This window comes from Papaver somniferum, chromosome 6 (genome assembly GCF_003573695.1).
Source record: "Papaver somniferum cultivar HN1 chromosome 6, ASM357369v1, whole genome shotgun sequence".
In the NCBI taxonomy this organism is placed as follows: Eukaryota; Viridiplantae; Streptophyta; class Magnoliopsida; order Ranunculales; family Papaveraceae; genus Papaver; species Papaver somniferum.
The window spans coordinates 149,425,356-149,447,701 of record NC_039363.1 but is presented as its reverse complement, the minus strand read 5'-3'; the positions used below and the strand labels follow the sequence as shown (position 1 = coordinate 149,447,701).

At 36.5% G+C, this 22,346-nt stretch overlaps 2 long non-coding RNA genes across 3 annotated transcripts; one reads left to right on the top strand and one right to left on the bottom strand.

Annotated features, from left to right (window-relative positions):
• Positions 1–2,501: 2,501 nt before the first annotated feature.
• LOC113286302 lies at positions 2,502–5,335 on the top strand. 2 transcript variants are annotated; one of them, XR_003329207.1, is made up of 8 exons: positions 2,502–2,901; positions 3,112–3,152; positions 3,249–3,254; positions 3,348–3,463; positions 3,720–3,805; positions 4,353–4,434; positions 4,532–4,684; positions 4,872–5,335. It is a non-coding gene; the product is annotated as an uncharacterized LOC113286302 (long non-coding RNA). The 2 variants fall into 2 exon arrangements; XR_003329206.1 differs by having other exon boundaries at positions 4,532–5,335.
• A 1,742-nt stretch (positions 5,336–7,077) lies between these two features.
• Positions 7,078–13,979, bottom strand: LOC113286301. Its single transcript, XR_003329205.1, has 3 exons — positions 13,954–13,979; positions 9,567–9,681; positions 7,078–8,146 (listed from the first exon to the last, which is right to left on the bottom strand). It is a non-coding gene; the product is annotated as an uncharacterized LOC113286301 (long non-coding RNA).
• Positions 13,980–22,346: the final 8,367 nt, after the last annotated feature.

The following is a 22,346-nucleotide window of genomic DNA, read 5'->3' as shown; positions in this document are numbered from 1 at the left end:
CCATGAACAGTGAAGCAGGCATGTCATTTTGGTCCATTTTCCATATTTGTAGAAATTCCATTAAGACATATATGGGAAGGGGTATTTGGTTGAAGGTGCATATGCGGACTATGTACCAAGTAACCTTCATAGCTTAGCCAAAGGAGTATAAATAATGCCTAAGGATCATTTATAGTTATGTAGCCTTTCGATGTGGGAATTTGATGCATAGGCATCACTATGCCACGTCGCGGACCCGATAATGCATAATCATTGTGCATTTCGACGAAACGGTCTATACGGACTAGGACATTACTATTTTTGCTAGGCTACGGCCTTGCAAACGAGTTGGTTAAGATTCTGTCCCTTCAGGATGAACCACGGTCTGTGCTTGATCCCTTTAGAGTAGGGAAGGGTGCGTAGGCAGCCGCAATGAGTTATAGCATTGCCGGTCCAGCACGTTGTCACTCATATCATCTAATTTAGAGATGATTGTGGCACTTTGGCCTCTCATATCATCTTGCTCGGTAGCTCGATGCAAGAGATGATTGTGGCCAGACTTGATGAGGATCATGCCAGCCAGTGGATGCTCATACTTCCTATCAAGGCGTTCGACATAGGCTAAAAACCCGAGTGTCGTAATTTATTTCAAGAGGAGTCCATTTTGATGGGAAACGTCCCAAAGATGAAGACATGTTGATATATAGATCCACATGGTAACCAGAATTTATCCAAATTCCATCGTTTAGGGCCTCAAAAGGCCGTTTTTTCCGTTTTAGGAAAGTTTTTGGTTTACTTAACAAACCCTTCGCAGAATAAGGGTACGTTGGAATGGTATGGAAACTAAGTTAGCTGCATCATGATCCACGAGCATGCCTGCAAGGGAAAATGGACGTGCATTTGCCTAGCTTTAAGGCCCGGGTCGTAGCTTCACCATGACGCATCGGGGAGATTACGGCCAGCGGGGCAACGCGCCAAAGGCGTAATTTTCCGGTTCGTCACAGTTGGTATCAAAGAAAGTTCCGAGAAAACTCTAGGGACTTGTGCGGAGTGGACTCATTGGCGAGTATTTTCCCTAAAGGAAACTTAAAGTTGGAGAGTAGGCCAACTTTTGCGCGGAAAGAGTTCGTAACTGTCATGCCATGACTTAGCGAATCGAGTTCATCTTGTTTGAGTGTTGTGAGTTTTCCTGGCCTAAGTGGCACCCCACTTACGAGTGGATATCCGGAAGACCGTCTGGGACGGTGGGTAGACAATGGGACTGATCATCCCCACACATTGGAAACTGGTCAATGGTGTGCATTGTCAGGCCCGGCTAGCATCCCACTTACGAGTGGCAACCTGGATGACGTCAGGGATGGTGGGCAACTGGAAACTTTTCCACACAGTACTGCGTAAAAATCTTGTCATTCCGATGACACATTTCAACTTGTGAACCTTAGGGATTCCTGGGTGGTAGTATGGGATTCCATCTTGGATACCTGGTCGAGATATCCTCTTGGCACTGGCCAGTTGCGATTCTTGGTATTGTTGTGGGCACTTTTGGATTCCTGGGAAGGTGGTATGGGACGGCTGTTCAGAAAGTTAAAATGGTTGTTCACTATAACTTGAAGAAACCCGTGATTTATGAGCATCTAGTATGGGACTTTTGCTCAGGAAATCCAAACCGAAGAGATTGTCCACAATAGTTTTGGTTTTGAATTTCGGGGACAAAATTCTTTAAAAGGGGTGAATAATGTAACACCCAGTGTTTTTAGCATGGCGCATTCTAAATGATGTGCCATGGCCTGATATGAAGCTTCATTCAAAGATTATGATGCTCGGTAAGAGGTAGATTGGATTAAGGCCAATATCACGCCAAAATGGCGCATTATGCTTGGCATTTGGCCAAGAGCCAAATATCGTATCATCATGATGCATTAGGCCAGTTCGGTAGATGTCCTTGAGCTTGCAGTGTAATCATTGCACATTATGGATGTTATTGTCCTAGATCCAATATCGCACAATCATTGTGCATCAGGCTAGAGAGGGCTGTCCGAACGAGTGTTGCGCAATCATTGTGATGAACAGTGAAGCAGGCATGTCATTTTGGTCCCCTTTCCATACTTGTAGAAATTCCATTAAGACATATATGGGGAGGGGTACTTGGTTGAAGGTGCATATGCGGACTATGTGCCAAGTAAGTTTCATATCTTATCCAAAGGAGTATAAATGATGCCTAAGGCTCATTTATAGTTACGTAGCCTTGCGATCACTACACCATATCCAGATTTTTGCAACGTTTTGTTTTTCTGGTATGCAACGGATTTGCGTTGAGATGTTTTTCCGTTGCTCAAATTCCAAGTAAGTTGCACTAAATTTTAGGGATCAGATAGAATATTAAGAAAAAGGACACGCTGGTAATTCATTTAAATGAATGGGGTCTTAACTGTCTATTATCCATACCTTTTAATAATAACCTAGCATTTATATTATTTTTTTTTCCTTATCCTTATCAAGTCTCTCTGCAGAATGATATTTTTTTCTCCGCCTCTTCATTTTTATCTTCTCTTCACCCAGATCTCTTAGAAATGAACATAATCTGTCAGAAATCAATACAATCTTCTTAGAACCAAACCGAATTTGTGAAATCTGATGGACTCAGTTTGATTTGTGAATGAATTTTGTGAGATCTGCTGGACTCAATTTTATTTGTGAAATGGGTTTCGATAAGATTGAGTTTAAGCTATTTTCTTTATCTCTTTTCTTTTTTTCAGAAACCCATTATATAAGGGTTTTAAGCTAACTTATTGGTAAGATCTCTTGAACTCATCTCACAAATATATAGAATCCCATCTTTCATAAACCTAATCTTCGGTAACTATTCTCTCTGTTTTTATGAATTTGGGGTTTGAGTTTGATTACCGCATATCTTCACATCAGGTACTGATTTTATAAATTTTATTTTTGGTTTAGTTTTGATTTTCGTATTTATAAGTAGATAGAATCATCAAGGTTTAACAATTGTAGGGTTATTTTTCGTTTGGGTATTTTTTAGTTTGTTTCCATAGAATTTAATTTCTTAGATCTGAGATTTATGGATTTGTGTTGTGCTAATCTGGTTGTTTTGGTTTTTCTTGTTGATACCTGAAGTTATTGATTCTGAGAAGGATGATTCCGACCCTTTGGTTCAGGTATAAATTTCGTTTGTAGGCTCAAGTATAAATTCAATTTTTTTCTGGTTTTAAGAATCATTTAGATTAATGACATCTTCACTGTTTCTATTGTAGGCTCAGGTATAAATTTCACCTGCTTACTTGAAGTATTGAGTATACATGATGTTGGAAGCTTTACCTTTTGGTTTCTTTTTTTTTTTGGATATTTTCGAGGGATATGTAATTGCAGCAGTAGTGTTCGGATATTGGACAGTTGCAAGACCAAGTGCTTTTATTGCAGCAGTAGCTCACACTGGCGACGGTTGATAAAGTCACCATCTTCTGAACAGGTAGTCAAATTGTTAACCTAAAGCTTGAGGCAGTAGTTGGTTGTCAGCAGCTCGTTTATGTTGCACCAGAATTTTAGTATTTGTTTTCATTTGGACAAAATGGTTACACGTGTCTAAAGTATTGCCTTAACTTTCTTATGGGATAACAATCTTATTTCATATTAAACATTTATGTTATACTAAGCTTAGTCATAATAGGGTATACAATACCTTAGACCTGATCAACATTTGCTCACTGGTAAACTCGGCTCTGTAGATGGTCAATTTTGAGGGAGATGTGTTTTGGAGTCTTGAGAAAGATAGATCTCATGGAACATGGATAAGGGTACTGACGTTGTTGATGTAAGTTGATTACTTCCCTGCAACTCTTCGTTATATTCTCAAACATATCCTACTGTCATAAAAATGTTTGGTCTTTTATTAGTATTCAAAATACAAAGTGGAAGAGGTGTTCCATCTTCCAAATGGCAAATATGATTCAGGGTATTGTTTAAGAATTTGAATTTCTTAGATTGGTTGACAGGGTAATGGCTTGACTAACATTCTTGGGGTTTTCTAGATATCATAAGGAAAATCATATGGCCTACAGTTCCCTTGGATTGATGTTCTTAATCGTTACCAAGCCAATATTAACAGCAATGTTGCTGCATGTAGAAGAGAGTGAGAGTATTTTGCAAGTGTCCCCGAGTACTGGCGTTTCACTCATGGGATTGGTTCTGAGTAGCAAAAACTATCTAATGTTGAAAAAAATCTTCTATATCTTGTGCGTTTTATTTTGGAATAGGGTGATTAACTTTATCACATCTGTCTCTTCTGAAATCTGTATTTAGTTAATAATGAACTTTTGTTATTTCACACTAAAATTGAAGCATAATGGTTGATTTTGCAGGTATAATAGAATGGGAAACCACCCTGCGACAGTAGATAAAGTGTCCCAAACTTCATGGGAGATCATGTGTCATCTTATATTGGTACTCCCATATATTCTTAATTCAAATTATTGTATTTATTCGTGTGCATTTTGAGGTCATTACTGACTTACAATGGTTGTTAAACATCTTGTAATAGGTGAAACAATGCAAATGGCCTGCACATCAGAACAGTGCTGTAGGTAAGGTATCCCACGGATGGTTCCATATCTCGTAGAGTTCGCCATCGGAGCTAGTTCAGTTGTGTAGCGAATTTATTATACTCCCCTCAAGAAAGATATGTGCATACCAGGTAATTGGAAGAGATGTTATTTGTTTGAACTTCGATGATTTTGACATGCTCAAAAGTACACTTTATGTTGTGAACTATCTTTTGCACTCAGCAGAATATCCCTTTTCTGAACTATGTTCGATTTATTTATTCTCTCCATACTCTTTTAGTTGATTTGATTCTTTACATTCAATTTGATTTATTATAGCACTGGAAAGGTCCGAAAGAATTTTTTAAATGATGCATCTATTGGCAGCAAGCACATGCTGTTGGAATTTTTCTTGGAGCTAATATAGTCGAAAGTGTAGGCTAAGAATGAGCAGTGCAGTTGATAGTTAAGGCCAATACTACACTGAATCCGGGCTAAGAACGATAGGTGAGTAAATCTATTGCTTTTTTCCAACATATTAAACATAATAAACAGGCAGTTGGACTCTCAGCATGGCCCTTTTATCTAGTCCAGTTATCAAACATTTTTATCTCAAGATTTGAGAGTACTGATGACCGAGGATTGAATCAATGAAAATCAGCAGTCCGTTTTTATGAGTTGATGATCAATATATTGTTAATGATGCCTAAAATATCAGAGTAGTGTCAATTGTCTTCATAGATGTGGGTTCAAACTAAGTCCATAATGTTGTAAAATGTTGCAAGGGTAAGGGTTTTATATTATTTGTAAATACTGGAATCTCAGAAATACTAATACAAATTTTGTAATTTACTTCTTTTTTAATTCTGATAACACATTTGCAACGTATATGAGTGTTGCTTAAATTATTATATACGTTGCACTAATCTGATTAAAGCAACGGATGACGCAACGGATGAAACTTTGCTTTGATTTATTTAAGCAACGTATACATAAAATTTGTGACGTCGTGTGGGAAACCTACATAAGCGTTGCTTAAATTATTAGCAACGAAAATTAACGTGGTAAATTTGGGTTTTTTGGTGTAGTGGATGTGGGCATTTGATGCTTAGGCATCACTATGCCACGCCGCAGACCCGATAATGCATAATCATTGTGCATTTTGACGAAAAGGTCTATACGGACTAGGCCATTACCATTTTTGCTAGGCTACAGCCTTGCAAACGAGTTGGTTAAGCTTCTGTCCCTTCAGGATGAACTACGGTCTGTGCTTGATCCCTTTAGAGTATGGAAGGGTACGTAGGCAGCCGCAATGAGTTGCAACGTTGCCGGTCCAGCACGTTGTCGCTCATATCATCTAATTTAGAGATGATTGCGGCACTTTGGCCTCTCATATCATCTGGCTCGGTAGCTCGATGCAAGAGATGATTGTGGCCATACTTGATGAGGCAAGTTGCATGCCAGCCAGTGGATGCTCATACTTCCTATCAAGGCGTTCGACATAGGCTAAAAACACGAGTGTCATAATTTAGCTCAAGAGGAGTCCATTTTGATGGGAAACGGCCCAAAGATCAAGACATGTTGATCTATATATCTACATGGTCACCAGAATTTAGCCAAATTCCATCGTTTAGGGCCTCAAAAGGCCGTTTTTGCCGTTTTAGGAAAGTTTTTGGTTTACTTAACAAACCCTTCGCAGAATAAGGGTAAGTTGGAACGGTGTGGAAACTAAGTTAGTTGCATCATGCTCCACGAGCATGCCTGCAAGGGCAAATGGACGTGCATTTTCCTAGCTTTAAGGCCCGGTCGTAGCTTCATCATGGCGCATCGGGAAGATTATGGCCTGCGGGGCAACGCGCCAAAGGCGTAATTTTCCGGTCCGTCACATTCTACTTGGCTCCCTCAATTGGCTAAGGGGCATCCAGACTTGTTCGACCATAAGTTGTGACCGACCCAACAAATATGTCATGTCATGTGGTATGGTAAATGAGTTTCAATTTAGTGGTATGGTAATCAACCTGATGTAGTTTTTTAGTGGTAAATAAAGTTCGTTCAACTCGGACTTGTGTAGACTTGATTCTAGACTTAAAAATAGAAAACTCTAGAAACAAAGATAACAATGATTGTCACAATATCGAGAGGTTACTAAGATTTAGGATTCCACCAATTCTCATAATCATGTGGTTCAACTAATAATTATATACATTTATAGTTCCAAAGATAATAATTTATTGACTTTAATTCATTGCCAAAGGTATATTTTGAAAGTAATGGTTGTAAATCTAAAGCATGGGACATCAAATCACTTAAGCTAAGTATGACCCGTCAATTGAAATCACAATCATTCAATAAAAATCATAAATCGATTAAAAATCAATGCAATAAGTCATACAAGAATTAATAGAATTACCACAGTTATGAGAAAGGGCTTCCTCCATTATCCCAGTATTGGGGTTTAGCTCCTCATGCCAAAAACACACTCAAAATAATAACCCATAGCTCAATAGGTGTTTTTATTGAGAAATATGAGAAAAAGTATAAATCAGCGAGTTTGTAACAGATATAATTGTTACAGAACTCACTATTACAGAGAAACCCTAACAGCAGTGTTGCTAACTCTGTTAATTGTTCAATATTGCTACAAAGGTATTGAATTTGAAAGAATAGGCAATAGTTTTCTGCGACTGTGTTTATCTGTTGTTCTTTGGTTTTCTTCTTCTCCTCCCTGTTGATGATGAAAACTCCCGCAACTCTTGATTTTTGCTCTGTAGCTCCTCCAGACCCTCCGTTCGGTCCCCAAACTATCGATACCCCTTCTCTGGCCTCTATAGTCTCTATTTATACACAACGGGGTCTCAAAATCCCGAGAATATTTTTGTTTTAATTACTTTATTTCTTTGCTGCCAAGATACGATAATATCTCTTCAAATCTTCTTTTACGCATCCTCCAAGCCAAATCAAACGTTCCAGACTCTCTTAGGGATATCGTCAAATCAAATAGATAATAATATTCCCTTATCTCCACGTAAATATCATTCACAAGAAATCGAAATAGGAAACCCGATAATATTTTTCCATGTTTTATAAAATTCCGATAATATAGCCAATTCCAATTGATTCCAACAGCCATACCATAACCTTTATGCTCTAACAGGTCCAGCCCACGACAAAACAACGATTTAATCTCCAACGAAACATCTCACACAAATCAAAACAAACCCGAGAAGTCATTCTCCCCTGTTTTCTTCAACTTCGTTGTTACAGCCAAGTTGTTTGAATCTAATCACCATATAATCCCTGTTTAACTAAAATAGGCCTATTGCAATTGATTACAACGATTGAATATGTCCATAAGTCACCCAAAATCGAATCCTAATTTTAGCCGTGAAAATCAAATTCTCCCGCCAAAACCAGAAATTCAAATGAGGAAGATGACCTCCTCCTTATCCGTGGCTGGTCTCCCTTTAGCAACTAGGGTGCAGAAAGTAATTTCTGGGGCGTAAGTAGTGCTTTTCAGGTTGCATTCAACAACTTATCTGGGTGCATTTAATACTTTCTCAATGGTACTTTTCGAGCCAATTGTTCACCGCAAAAGCTTATTTCTTCAAAAACACCTACAAAGACATAAAATACCAAAATAAGTACAAAAATGTGTACTAACAATATAGAAAATCGAGATCAAAATAGACACATAACTGCGTCTATCAAATACCCTCAAACTTATTATTTGCTAGTCCCGAGAAAATAAAATCTACAAAATAAAATCCTAACTCACTGTCGCAGGCATCGTCGATTGCACTTAGCATGTGCAACAAGCCTTTAAACCCCTAGGTGGCCCTAGTGGCCGACTTATAGTCTCGGGAGGGCTTACCAGAGGTATACCCACAAAAGATTTACTCTAGACCCTAGATCTCTACGCGGAACCTTGGAAGGCACTAAAGAATCTCCTTGGTTGGCATACTTATTGACTAAAGGAGGAAGTACCCTGATGCGAAATTCTAATTGTTGTACGCGAGTTTGCACTCAAGCATACTAAAATTCATATATAAGTGACAGAGCTCTAATCAGATAGTCGTATTATGGACATCAATATTCGGAGTCAACAAATCACATGGATAGATCAAGAAGATGGATATAGAGAAAAAAATAAATGGTTTTGATGTTGACTAAGGTGAACGGTGTTTCCCATATCTGTCTGAAGGCCACTGCCAAGATGAACCTATCCTAATGGATTGAGATACTGGTCTGACTAATATCAATGCAACTGGCATATACAAGGGAACCAGTGGTCGACAATCCTAATTCTAGATCAACTCGTCTGACATATACAAGGGAACCAGCGGTCGATTTATTCACTGAACATTAACAATAATTCATATTTTTTTTAACAACATGATTAGATCTTGCGGATCCAAGCGCATACTTCTTGTCAGCAGATTACATGGTAATTCCTGTGGATACTGTGTTTCGCGCTTGTTTAGGCGACGGAGATAGGGAGAACACACACATATTGCTATCCAAGTGTCAATTTTTATTTTTGAGAATTATCCCGTTTGGTTTGATTGGTCTGGTCTTTTTTTTTAAGTAACTCAATCACTCTATTTCACCCTAGCAGTGGTAACTCGATGTGTTGGCCCTACTAAATCACTTAGAAACATATTTTAAAAAGAAAATAAAATAAAAACAGAAGGTGAAAAGGACTCAACGAGATATGGCGAGACTACTATGTTATTTCTAACACTTGAGATCTGTGCTTTTATGAGTAGACTCTATATAGATGTTTTCATCCATTCAGATTAGTTCCTTAACTCCTACAACCAAGATGCTTCCATCCACTTAGATTGGTTAGTGCCATCCTTAATAGGCATAAATTTGTAGGCTCTCCTGGTGTTTAAAATAATGCAACTAAAAAGTTTCTCCCATACCCCCAAACTTAAATCTAACATTGTCCTTAATGTTTTAAAGATAAAATTAAAAGCATGAACAAGGAGAAACTGTTACCATTTGAACAAAAGAGTTAAGGAAATATATTACCGTATTGCATGAGCATGGGTTACCTCCCAAGAAGTACTGAGTTTAACGTCTTCAGAAAGACATAAGAATAATCACCTCATATCATAAAGCAATAACCGAAACTCTTTTGGATCATCTGCATCAAAACGTGTTATCATAGATAAAAGGAAAATGCAGCAAAATAAGAAAGTGAAAAAATATAGCACACCCTTGCCTAGTTTCATGTTTAAGACAACTACATCTAGTTGTGGTTCAGGTTCAGGCTCTATAAATGGGTTTAGGTAAACCTCTTTGGGATGGATTTCCTCGGTGGAAAGATCCGATTCAGGTTGTAGAGTCTGGAAACACTCAACTAAGAACTTTGAAGCACATAATAATAACCTGAATAATTGAGGATCCTCAAAGTCAGTCAGAGTTGACTCACACAGTTGACCATAATGAAAGCAGTGGTCAGTCTTAAGCAAATATGTCGATTCTAATCTCCTAAAGTAATTAGGCTTAGTCTCAAAACTTAATAACCGGCATATTTCAAACTCATACGTTCCCACAATTAGAAGAAAAGTTGTTGGTGGGAAAACAAAGTCAATCTTGGTATCATCACCTAGGTAAACCACATCAACCAGAGAATGGGTGTCTAACAACTGAATTCCTCTATGAAGATACTCTTGTTAAATGGTAGAGGCATATATTCCAACTCCACCCCCAAACTTAGAATTTTGGGTGTCTCTAAATAGACTAGTCACAATATTCCTAATTTTTAGACCATCAGGTTCCTGAAAAAGGTCAAGTGCTTTCTCTAAGTTATAATTAGGTGGTTCATCCTCTAAATGCATTTGTTGCATAAAAACTGTAGGACTTATGTCCTTAATATCCACTATGGTCCACCCTAAAGCTTCCTTATTGTCTTGAAGCACAGTCACTGGCCTACCCTCCTGATCATTATCCAAATCGGAAGCTATAATCACAGGCAAAGTCTCAGCTGTGCCTAAATATGCATAATTAGGGTCCAACTTAGGAGGCTCTTCTAAACAGGGGATTAAGGTAGATTCGGAAGCTAGTAATGGTTCAAACCTAGCTTTCCACCAATCAATATCTAACACAGGAATATAATACAATAGAGCATTTACTTGTTCAATGTTGCTATCATCATCGAAATCCAGGCTAAAATGGGACAGACAACTCTCTAACGGATCTTCTAATACAATGTTTTGTAATGACTCCTGAACTAAGGTTCCTATCATGTTAACCTCTTCAATGCACGTGTCATCTAGCTCAGAATGTATCTTATTGACATTAAAAATATTCAGTTCAATAGTCATATTACCAAAGGATAGATTCATGATACCATTTCGACAATTTATGATCTCGTTAGATGTAGCTAAAAATGCGCGACCTAAAATCACAGGTATCTGGTTCTCTGGGTCAGGGATAGGTTGGGTATCTAAGACCATGAAATCCACAAGATAAATAAACTTGTCGACCTCAATTAGAACATCCTCTATAACACCTCGAGGAATTTTAACATACCTATCAGCTAACTGCAGTTTTATCTTGGTAGGTTTCAATTCATAAAGTCCCAGCTGTAAGTACACATGGTACGGAAGTAAGTTTACACTGGCTCTTAAGTCAAGTAAAGCTTTTTCTACCCGATGTTTTCCTATCGTGCAAGTAATGTTAGGGGCACACGGGTCTTTATACTTGGGAGTTGTGGTGTTCTGAATGATCGAACTTACATGACTGGCTAAAAAGGCTTTCTTAGGGACACTAAGCTTGCGCTTTCGCGTACATATATCCTTGAGGAACTTGTAATAAGCCGACATCTGCCTAATTGCTTCTAGTAACAGAAGGTTTATGGTAACTTTCTTAAAAACTTCCATTATGTCATTAAAGTTGGATTCACTCTTTGTTGGTACTAATAGCTGTGGAAATGGGCCTCTAGGCATAAAATAGGGCCTTTCAGGAACCGAACTGGGATCATCAGAAAGTTTATCAGTCTCCTCAGCTATGGATGGTCTTGAAGGGTGAACTATAGTATGCTCACTATCGGGCATGGTTACCTGGTTGTCTACTACTCTACCACTCCTAAGGGTTCTAATTGAATTAAACTGATGTGATGGTTTTGCACCTACTTCATGAACTCCTCTAGGGTTGGGTTGTGTTTGACTAGGAAACCTACCTTTTTCTCTCAAAGACTCATTTATTAAAAAAACCTGGGTTTTTAACTTAGAAATAGCCTGAGAATTAACATGGCATATATTTTTGCTTTCTTCTATGCTTTGTGAAAGCGTTTGGTGAATCTTATCAGTGTTTCGAATAAACGAGATGAGAGTTTCTTCTACACTTGAAATTTTCTTATCGGACTGATTCTGAAACTGAGCTGGTCCTGAAGGATTCTTAGTATAGCCAAAACCTGTGGGAGCATTTGAATTACTAAACTGACCTTGATTCTGGTCATTAGACCATGTGAGGTTCGGATGGTTTCTCCAGCCAGGATTATAGGTTTTTGAATATGGGTCAAATTTCTGACGATTATCAAATCTAATGTTATAGAGCATTGGGTTGCTCTTCAATAGTCTGGCCTTCCCAAAAAGGCTCTACTCTACCACTAGTGTGACCCAATTCTAAATCTTCTAACCTTTTAGCCATTGCTGCATCGTAGCCTCCTTCTACCCTATTAACGTTTCCTATGCCTAGAAGAATTGTTTTCTTGGGTTCCCTACTATTTTCCCACTGTTGGGTATTTTCAGCGGTTTCATTCAAAAATGTCATTGCATCATCAACTATTTGGTTTTCAAACCCACCTGTACACATAGATTCTACCATGGTTGTAGTGGAATAATCTAAACCCTCATAAAGGATCTGAACTAGCCTAACCTTTTCTAAACCATGATGAGGACATTGTGTCAACAAATCATTGAACCTTTCCAAATACCTATACAAAGATTCTCCCTCATGCTGAGAAAACGTGCAGATTTGCATCCTAATAGACGATTTTTGTGCGTAGGGAAAAACTTGTTCAAAAACGAAGATAGAAGTTGTTCATATGTTTCGATTGACCCGAAAGCCAAACTATATAGCCACGATTTGGCTTTATCTTTCATGGAAAAAGGGAATAACCTAAGTTTCAAAGCATCATCATCAAGGTTTCTAATTTTTAAGGTACTACAAATTTCCTCAAATCCCTAACATGGAAATAGGGGTTTTCATTTTCTTTCCCTAAAAAGATTGGAAGCATCTGTAAGATCCCCGGTTTAAGTTCATAATTTGCTTATGTTTCAGCTAACCTGATACACGAGGGACGAGTAGTCCTAGTCGGATTCAACAAAGCTTTCAAAGTTGCCATTTCTGGCTCTATCGGAGTAATAGGGAATCTCTCCTTAGTAAAAGACGGATGTTCAAAACTTGTCTCTCCAAAAATTGGACTTTTTAAATTAAGGTAATCGAGACTCTTAGAACTACTAGGGTTCTCTTTAATAAATCGACCTAGCGCGTCTCTTATATGTTCAGGCATACACAAGAATTCAGCAAAAATCTATGCACATGCAAATGATGGGCTCACTAATTTAGGTAAGCTTGGGTTACCACAGCAAAATATACCCAAAGGTACGAGGCTGAGGTTTGTGGACTTTCAGCTGGTAACTCCCATAAGGCCCAAGGTACGGGTTCAACTTACTAATCCACGAGTTTTCTTAAACTCGGTGATCTGACGAGGGATGCAATTGGTGTGTGCAACTGTGTGTTTTTTTTATAATAAAGAAAAATAAACAAGCAAGCAACATAAATAATTACAAGTCCAAAATAAAGAAAATAAAACTAACAAAAATAAACAAATTATAAAATAAATAGAGTCTTGGATTTTCTGCAATTTTATGGCAAGTCCAACTTTCCACCTTCCGTTTCAAGCAAAACCCGCACACGAAAAAAAAAATACCCAAAATAAAATCAAAGAAAATAAAAATAAAAATCTAAAACCTAAACCTAAAGACAAGTCCCAGCAGCGGCGCCAAAAATTGATGTAGTTTTTTAGTGGTAAAAAAAGTTCGTTCAACTCGGACTTGTATAGACTTGATTCTAGACTTAAAAATAGAAAAATCTAAAAACAAAGATAATATATACAATGATTGTCACAATATCGAGAGGTTATTAAGATTTAGGATTCCATCAATTCTCATAATCATGTGGTTCAACTAATAATTCTAGACATTTATAGATCCAAAGATAATAATTTATTGACTCTAATTCATTGCCAAAGGTAGATTTTGAAAGTAATGGCTGTAAATCTAAACCACGGGACATCAAATCACTTAAGCTAAGTATGACCCATCAATTGAAATCACAATCATTCAATAAAAATCATAAATCGATTAAAAATCAATGCAATAAGTCATACAAGAATTAATAGAATTACCACAGTTATGAGAAAGGGCTTCCTCCATTATCCCAGTATTGGGGTTTAGCTCCTCATGTCAAAAACACGCTCAAAATAATAAGCCATGGCTCAATAGGTGTTTTTATTGAAGAAATATGAGAAAAAGTATAAAGCAGCGAGTTTGTAACAGATATAATTGTTACAGAAGTCACTGTTACAGAGAAACCCTAACAACAGTGTTTCTAACACTTTAATTGTTGCAATATTGTTACAAAGGTATTGAATTTGAAAGAATAGGCAACAGTTTTATGCGACTGTGTTTATCTGTTGTTCTTTGGTTTTCTTCTTCTCCTCCCTGTTGATGATAAAAAACTCCCGCAACTCTTGATTTTTGCTCTGCAGCTCCTCCAAACCCTCAGTTCGGTCCCCAAACTCCCGATACCCCTTCTCTGGCCTCTATAATCTCTATTTATACACCACGGGGTCTCAAAATCCCGAGAATATTTTTGTTTTAATTACTTTATTTCTTTGCTGCCAAGCTACGATAATGTCTCTTCAAATCTTCTTTTACGCATCCTCCAAGCCAAATCAAACGTTCTAGACTCTCTTAGGGATATTGTCAAATCAAACAAATAATAAGATTCCCTTATCTCCACGTAAATACCATTCACAGGAAATCGAAATAGGAAACCCGATAATATTCTTCCATGTTTTATAAAAATCTGACAATATAGCCAATTCCAATTGATTCCAACATGCTCTAACAGGTCCAGCCCACGACAAAACAATTATTTAATCTCCACCGAAACATCTCACACAAATCCAAACGAACCCGAGAAGCTATTCTCCCCTGTTTTCTTCAACTTCGTTGTTACAGCCCAAGTTGTTTGAATATAATCACCATATAATCCCTGTTTAACCAAAACATGCCTATTGCAATTGATTACGTCGATTGAATCTTTCCATAAGTCACCCAAAAATCGAATCCTAATTTCAGCCGTCAAAATCAAATTCTCCCGCCAAAACCAGAAATTCAAACGAGGAAGATGACCTCCCCCTTATCCGTGGTTGGTCTCCCTTTAGCAACTGGGGTGCAGAAAGTAATCTCTGGGGCGTAAGTAGTACTTTTCAGGTTGCCTTCAACAAGTTCTCTGGGTGCCTTTAATACTTTCTCAAGGGGTACTTTTCGAGCCAATTTTTCACACCAAAAGCTTATTTCTTCAAAAACACTTACAAAAACATAAAATACCAAAATAAATACAAAAATGGGTACGAACAATATAGAAAATCGAGATCAAAATAGACATATAAATGCGTCTATCACGGCAGGTGTGTGAGATTAAAGGGGTTAGTTGTCAGGAGTATTGGTAGTGGGTTTTTGAATCCGCACCACCAAAGCCATTTCACGACTAAAGAAATAAACAGAAGTAAAGAATTTAAAGAATTTCCATTTCAAAGCATGTGAGGGTCACTAGGAGTTAAGAGTAATTGAAATGGGTTAGTTCTAATTTTTCTTTTCTTTTCTTTTCTTGTTTAATTATCTACAAAAATATTAGATTATAGGAATATTCGCTTTTGATGTGGGTGTTAGGAACTGCACTGAGCTTGTTGTCACTTTCAAAGATAAATTTTACTCATGCTAATTTTAGTTATTCATTGCATTGCAGCAGGGTAAGAGCTTCTGATTTTCTCTAAGTTTTTAGCCTTGATGGTGTGGTTGTTCAGATTGTTGTAGCTGGAAAAAGAAGCATGAAGTATGAATTCCAAATCATTGATGATGCGAGAGTTGATAGTTGAAGATCGAAAATTTATTTAACCTTTTCATGTCTCGGAGTTTGCTTACTAGGTGCATGTGAGGCAGGGTGAGAGTAGATTGGGAACCAATATGTTGTATTGGTGTGATGTACTTTTAAGTTTTAGAAAATTTTGTTCTACGGGCCTCTCTATGTTTTTCCGTTACGAAAGCAACCATTACTTGCATTTTAATGTCTGCTTGAACAAAACTATGTCGAATTTTTCGACTCCATCAAATCCGCATCAAGTTGAAAGAGATATGCTAAGTTTGGCTTTGAATTTTAAGCTTAAACTGAATCTTTGAGGCAGTAGCATGTTCAACATGATGTCAGTGTTTTGTGTAGGCATAGTGTGTGCATTTTCTCTATCTAAGATACAAGAGAACATCTTATTTGTGTATAACAAAGAAAAAAATAAAAAAGTTCGAAATAGATTAGGTTTTGATATGTATGACACTCACAAATAGATTAGGTTTTGATACGTATGACACTTACATCGCCCGTACTTCTTTGCTAGGTTGACATAAATTTTTATAACAGCTCTCTCAATTATCAATATAAATCAGAAAAGCTGAGGGTGAACCGAAATTGGTGGACCATCGAAATCCAGTCATTAGATGCTGTTACGGGGTTCCATTCAGGTTTTAAAAATCTCACCCCTACTAATTCCTATGGCGGAAAGTATTGGTCCACTTTTATTGGTCCGCCTCTTGGCCCTTCAGATTGTAAATGATCTTACACAGCAGTTTTAGCGTCAGAAGAACCGACTAGGGCCAGGCCACGCATCCCGACAGCAAAGTCGCAATCGAGTTTTTGTTAAGAAAAAATAAATATTATAATAGATAACCATTGAATAATCAACAAGTGGAAAATAATCATGAATACTTTCTTAATATCCATCAGAAAAACAAGTTGAACAACTCCAATTATAAAAACAACATTTAAGTGTGGTCGGGTGGCATAATAACAATATATATATATATTTTAATTCTCAAACGAAACAAAGAGGATTTGGACAAAAGCATCGCGATTCTCATGACCGAGTTACACGTGGGATCTTTTTCACCCAGAAACTCACATGAATCTACTGTATAGGGACACCCTAAAGATACGACTTGATTTTGAATCTTCATTGGACCCATTAGGAAAGAATCTACAAGGAGCCCACTGTTGATAATCTTTTTCAAATTCATCATATCTGCCACTAGGGGTCGAAATAAAATAGATATCGATAAAATTAAAGGATAGCCTACTGCAACGGCCGACATAGTGCACTTTGACGAAACTAGACTAGACTATAGTTATTATGTACTTTTGAGTTAAATGGAGATATGTTCCTCCTTTAAAAATCTATGTTCTTTCTAAAAATAAGCACATTCCGAGATGTACAACATTATTATTTACTACGTTGAAAATTAGCCGTTGAAAATTAATGGATTTTCAATCATTATAAAATTGATAAATAGTGAAGTTTAGGACTACTGTTAGAGCATTGTTCGGTCGAACTTGCAAGCATTGCTATCTCAAGCTTGTTTGTCAAGTTTATGTGATCAAAATTATAAGTCTTGATTTCTAGTCTACCTATATCCATGTATCGGATTAGGATAGAATGTGTGGTTGAGCTTTAGATTTCACCGCGTTCATCGATTGAAGACGAAGATCTACTGAGGATAGCCTGGAGTAACTTCATCAATAAAAGGTATGTGGAGACTAAAACTTATTTATCACTCAGAAGTCTATTTTATTTTATCTCCTAATGAGACTAAGTCGTATAGCTATATAAACTTTTATATTTTACACATTTGATATTTCGAGTTGAGTTTAACTAGGTTATATATTTCTCGAAATATGTGTTAGAAGCTTTTTGCTTTAGCTACGTTCATCATATTCTTGACAAGTTTAGTTGGAAACAATTTATTTGTTGGAAACCAAATAATAAGTCAAAAGATGATCATGTGAAAATTGCCTTGAAATATCTTACATGATTTGTGTGAGACAATCATTCGATGTCGACTCGGAAAGTTTCGTATTGAAAATTCGATCACTTGAAAATTACTTATAAGATAATAGTTTGTGTGAGGCAGCTATTGTCGTCTTCTAATGATGTTTCAATGATATGGAAGTTTAGAACAAAAACCTTTATCTGGATACAGCACAGTATGCGTACCTAGTATGCAAACTGTTTTGGTATGATTCAGGTCCGGGAACCTTGTTTTCATACCTAGTATGCGAACGATTTTAACTGTTAATATCTGGGAACCAAGTTTGCATGCCAGTATGCGAATGGTTCTGCCCGAGTTAAGGTCCGGGACAACAGTATGCATAATTGTTTGCAAACTGCTGGACAAGACCAAAGTTTGGAAGTTATAGTTTGCGTACCTGTTTGCAAACTTAGTGGTTTAAGTTCTAAAATCGGTTAAGTATGTTTTCATACTCATTAACAAATACATTTATGAATTAAGGAATGCAATCTTTGCAAACCGTGGTTTAATGTTCATGAATTGATTCTTACGAATCAATCCGATTTTGATTCAATTGGTTCATGTATATTTCTATGAGATAGTGAATAATTGAACAACTCTATGTGGAACACAGTTAGACTCATTTGATTATCTTTCATGATTGATTGATCATCATAGTTGATCTAGAAGTATTAGATGAATGTGGTTAAAACAAAAGTGTTTATATGGCTAACTTCAGTTAACTGTTATTGAGCCAACTCAATATACACGTTTAGTTACGGTTACCCATATCTAAATGAAGGTATATTTCATTTGTGTAATAAGCTAAGACCATCTAACGGTGGAGAGATATTACTTTGATTTTAAGCAGACTTAGCTTAAATCTTAAATCAGGTTTTCATCTAATGGTGAGAGCAAACCCTGATTTGAAAGACTATATAAGCGAGAACTCTAACAACTGGAAAACCTAATCCCACACACTTTCATGTGTCCTAGTTGCGACTAGAGTCGATTCTCCTTTAACCTAGGTTTTTGCATAACCATTATAGGTTAACGACTTGAAGACTTTATTTGGGATTCATGAAGGCAGACCCAACTATTTTCTCTGTATTTTCATGTTCTGATCTTACTTGCTCTATCATATTGAGTTCTATCTTCTCTAAGATTTGCTCGAGATTTATCTCTGATAGGTAAGAAATAAAAAGTAATAACAAAGCTCTTCGTCTCATTCTTTATGATTCCACAATAACTTCTTCTATTACCATATAGTTAAGTTATTGTGAGGTGATTGATATTTCTAGACTGCTCTTCCGGAGTATAAGACCGGATTATCAATTGGTTCATGTTCACCTTGATTTATCAAAAGATGGAACAAAAACTTCATAGGTACTTATGTGGGAGACAAATTTATCTATCAGAATAGACTTACCTGTGAGAGAAATATTTGTTTATAAGTCTTCGACTTTGGGTCATAGCAACTCTTAATTGTGGGTGAAATCAGCTAAAGGAATCAAGTGCATAGAATCCGGCGTGGTTCAAGAGGCGTAAGGAACACGATCGTACCTTAATCGGTGTGAGACTTGGTTAGGGCTAAATTATATTCCAGTTCGAAGTTAACTTGTAGTAGGCTAGTGTCCATAACGGCTTAATATAGTGTGGTGTTCAAATATGGACTAGGTCCCGGTTTTTTTTTTTACATTTCCGGTTTCCTCGTTAACAAAATTTCTGGTGTTTGTGTTATTTATTTTCCGCATTATATTTTTATATAATTGAAATATCACAGGTTGTGCGTAGTTCAATCAATTGAGAAATCTTACCTTGTTTGTTGGATAGAAATTGATTGGCACTTGGACATCGGTCTTTGGTACTGTCCAGGTGATTCTCATACCAATCAATTCACGGATTCTATCTTGTTGAATTGCTGATTGATTTGAGAAAGAGATTCAACTCTTTGATATATTTCTTAGATTGAGTCTGACTATCTAGTTGATTCTCTCGTAATTATATTGGAGTTATTCCATACAGATTTGCGAATGAATTATTGGGTGTGGTTGTTATACCCCCGCTTAATTTTTCAATTACGGTAAAATAATTGAGTATCAAACATCACTGAACAAACGAAGACGTTTGGAGGACTTCATCGACAAAGAGGTATGTGAAGACTGAACCATCCTATTTACTCACAACATTTAGAATTTTATCTTGTGAGACTATGTCATATGATTTAATATTGCAAAAAAGAAATTTTGAGTCAAGCTTGTCTTAATAAATCTCTTAAAATATGATTTAAGCAATGAATCGATGTTCATAGATCCTTAACAATCTTGGTTAAGAACAATTTATTGTTCATGAATTATTTTGGTTTCAAGTTGATCATTTGAAAATTGGCCAAGCAATTATATTTATTATCAATAGCCATTTGGAATGTTTCAAATTGCTTAAGTAGAGTTTTCAGAACTATCTGAATTTTGGTTACAGGGTATGTACGCATACCCAGTACGCGTACTCTATTAAAATGAGTTCGGGCATGAGCAGAGGTATAAATACCAAGTACGTGTACCTCAATGGCCCGAGTTTGTGTACGACCAAGTTAAGCATATAACGCGTACCCTTGGAGCTTGTGTTCGCGGAAGGAGCATAGCGCATACCGTCACACATACCTCGCCAGTCTGAAAATAAGCAGAAACTCGCGAACTGTTTTCCAAATATGTTTAACTTTGTTAAAACTCTATTAAACGCTTCTACGACAACTTTTATAAATGAATCACTATGTTTTTGTGAATCATGGTTTAAGTCTTTAACATTGATGAACATGACTTTTGCTCTAGAGTTCAAAAAATATTTTCAATATGAACTATCATTGTACACGGTTCCAGAACCCTGAACCATAGTACATATTCTTTTGTGTACTTTCAAGGCGGTCTTCTCACATGCTTACATGAGTATCTAATAAAAATTTAATCTAAATTGAGAAAGTGTTTGCTTCTCAAATTATCTTAGCTTGAATTCAAAGCTACCTAGAGTCTTGAAAATCTATAAATAGAGAGACTCATGCAACATGATTTTTCAATCCCTAGCACTTTTGCGTCCTAGTTCATGAGCTAAAGTCATCCTCTAAAACCTAGGTTTCCTATGTGAAACATAATTAGGTTACGACTTAAAACTTCACTCAGGGATTCGTGAAGCCAGGTCAGACTATCTTTTACATGATATTTCTTGTATTCTGATATTGTTTTTATTATTCTTTGAGGTGTTTGTAATCTCATAACATGAACGAGATAGATAGAAATCACAAAGTTCTCTTCGTCTCAGACATTATAATTCCTCAAGATAAATATTTAAACTCTTCTTTGATTTGTTTGGATTGTTCTCGAGAGATGATTAATAATACAAGATTCTCAGCTAACCGGGTGTAAGTGTTCCGGATTCGTGAAGTTTGTTGGATTTTGTCCATTGAGAACAAATTCTAAACCTAAATCGGCATGTCAAAAGGAAAATCAAATAGTCTTACATGTTAAAGAAAAATTAGTATCAAAAGCATTCACTTAGGTTAAAGCAACTCTTAGGCTGTAAAGGACGTCAACTAAGGGAATCAATTGCGTAGAGCCTTGCGAGGTTCAAGAGACGTAAGGAGCACGATTGCAGCTAAACTGCTTGGAGAGTTAATTCGGTCCCAAATACATTCTAGTTCGAAGTCTTATAGTAGGATAATATTTGTAGCATCTTAATACAGTTTGGTATTCAAAGCTGGACAAGGTCCCAGAGTTTTTCTGCAGGTGCAATTTTCCTCGTTAACAAAACTTCTGGTGTATTGTATTTTTCCTTTTTCGCATTATACTGTTTTATCTTTGTAATAGGAATATCAAAAGTAGTACGTAATCAATTTATATAGTTTAAGTAAAGATTTATTTAGATAAAAAAACAAGACTCGCTTTTGTTGAATTTGTACCTTGTAAGATAGACTGCAAGTTTTATACTTGTTTGAATTCAGATTCTTTAGATATTTGTATATGACTAGATGGATCTTGGATATTGATTTGTGAGATCTTCCAAGAACTTTTATACACAATCAGGTTCACAAACTTCTTAGTCTAAACATATTTATTGTGGAAGGCAAGAAGAAAAACTCTATAGTCATATTGTTAGAGGATCTTTAATCTAGATATACTTGTAATTGTATTAGGATTTGTCCATACAAGTTTCTGAACAAAAAATTTGGTGATGTACTTGGTACCCTCTCATTTTCAATCGCCTAATAGCGAAGAAAATAATAGGCCTAAGAGCGAAGAAAATTACTAAAAATTAACGAAATAACTTCTAAATCAAAATTAAATATACAAGCACTAATTAAAGGTAAGTAATATATGCTCAGTAAAGGAGGAAAAAGGTGAACGATTTTTTCTAGGGGTTTTGAGAGGGCAAGGATAAATAACTTTGTCAACGTTTCACTCGTCTAATGAAAAACTTGTCAAATGAACTTTAAAGATAAATAAGACAAAATCATTGAATTTGAATGTCCATGACACAAGTCAGTATTAGCCAGTAAGGCAAGGCTGAAAACAAAGGTTTTTTCATCAAGAAAAACATTATCTTGAAAAAAGTTCACGACCTATTGTTGCACAAAAATATATATATTTTTCTTTGTTTTCAGAAGTTTTCTTAAAAATTGTTCCCTATC